General features: G+C 36.8%; 1 non-coding gene across 1 annotated transcript; it reads left to right on the forward strand.

Annotated features, from left to right (window-relative positions):
- The first annotated feature begins 724 nt into the window (after nt 1–724).
- LOC114816126 lies at nt 725–862 on the forward strand. Its single transcript, XR_003763912.1, has one exon. It is a non-coding gene; the product is annotated as a small nucleolar RNA SNORA7 (small nucleolar RNA).
- Nucleotides 863–2,048: the final 1,186 nt, after the last annotated feature.

The raw sequence follows: 2,048 nt of genomic DNA on the forward strand, positions 1-2,048 counted from the left end.
CTCATAAGAGTAATAGGATGGAAATCTGGCCACAGTTTCTTTTCCCTAACCATTTCTTTTATTGTTTTTCCAAGGAAGAAAAAAAATTTGCATTTTCCTCTAATGAGACACCAACCGGTCAATGCTTCTTTAGACTGGTAGTCAAAGGATACTGTTTCCTTAGCAACCACACCTTCTGAATGATTCTCAGAATCTCCTCTAATGTTTTTAGGGAAAAGGAAACATCTTTATACTTGCAAATTGGCAGCTGTGATAGGAAATCAAAATTATGATTTTGATAAAATATCTGAATCAATTAATATGCCCAGATTACCTTCTTTATGAGGAGACAAAGAACCAGCCTTCATTCAAGAAAGCATCTTTCTAAAAGTTTATTGTATCTCCTGTTTGATTCTTGACAATGGACAATTGTTCATGAAAATTCGTGGAATTTAAATTAATTACAGATGCTCAGATAGCTTAAAAGATCACACAGTTATACCTTCAGACATGTTCCAGGTTCCAGTAATAGGCACTTGAAGGAAAGGTGGAATAAACCATTTTCAATAGATTTATTTCCCTTACATAATCCACATAATCCACCTAAAATATTCTTCTAAAATATCACTGTATCTAAAGTAAATACTTTATATTGGATCTCATAACAGTCACTGACTGGGGGAAAGGCAATCCACAGGATATTAGACCTTAACTGTGGGTGAAATGGGGTAGGTAAACCCTGCTTCCCCTCTCAGAATCACATCTGGGGAGTTTCCAGTACTCTACCACTCTCGACTTCAGGAGGGAGAGTCAAGAAGAGGCATACCCATTCCATTTCTAGCTTGGGCAGTGGCTAGTAAGTGGAAGGCAAACTGCTACAAATCAAAATTCACCTGTGCTGGGCAGCAGTGGCATGGGAGAGAGTTGAGGGTGGAGACAAAAGTTTCCTGCATGGAAGGAGGCAATGGTAAACCACTTCTGTATTTTTACCAACAAAGTTCTATGGATACACTACCAGAACGATTGCAGATGGAGCTGGGACATTCTGGGAGAGATGTGTCCTGACAGTATAAGACAAAAACCCTGCTTTATGGTACTGTGTCAAGGAATATATGTTTGTGTGTGATTAACAAACCCCACAGACTCCCACAAATCCAGAAACCTGGATTCTCTGCTCTGATTTTCCCTAGCTACCTGACCCTCAGCAAACAGCTAGCCCCATAAGGATAATCTTGTCGTAGGGCCATTTGTTTCTTGTATTTTACCAAATGGCTTGCATCTGTGCTCATACCTTCATTTTTACTTAAATGCAAAGGGGAAGATTTTCCACAATTGAAAACTTAATTAAAGTTCTTTAAAGAAAAATACCTTTCAGTTTATTTAAAAATGGAATTTCTTATAGAAGGATTTATTATTCAATATTAAGAATCTTGAAAAGAAATGAAAAAAGTTCTTCATATCCTGACATTTACTTGCTATAACATATATGCAACTCACTGTAGTGACCTAAAAGTCAGAGACCACTCTACCAAAAAGAATCCTGGATACTGCATACTGCATAGCCATTAATATGAATTTGGTTATTGAGAAAACAGTCAGTCTATATTCCTGAAGAAGTGATGGGGGCAGTTTTGCTGATTCACCTCTAATTTTGAATATGAAGGAACTAGAGAACTCTGACATTCAGAGTAATCCAGAGGAATAGACTTTAACAGATGTTTACGAAGAACTATTTGTACACACTTTACTGACCCCAGTAATCAGCCTCAGTAATCACGTCTGAACCATATTCTGAAATCAGATGGCCAAAGTCAAGATTAAATCAATTTTAGAAATTGGAAAGAATACCCACAGAGAGATACAAAAACAGAGGCTTACAGAACGATAATTAAAACCTTCGAAGTTTAAAACTGCAAATGCAAAGATCGATTACCTGATTACAGAAGTCACACACTATCAACTTGACCATATGGACATTTTAAGACACTTGCTTGGGAATAGGGAATGCACAAGATTTACTGAAAACGTTTTACTTAAATGAAACCATGTTTTTTATCCTAAGTATAGAT

Source organism: Ornithorhynchus anatinus, chromosome 1 (genome assembly GCF_004115215.2).
Source record: "Ornithorhynchus anatinus isolate Pmale09 chromosome 1, mOrnAna1.pri.v4, whole genome shotgun sequence".
Lineage (NCBI taxonomy): Eukaryota > Metazoa > Chordata > Mammalia > Monotremata > Ornithorhynchidae > Ornithorhynchus > Ornithorhynchus anatinus.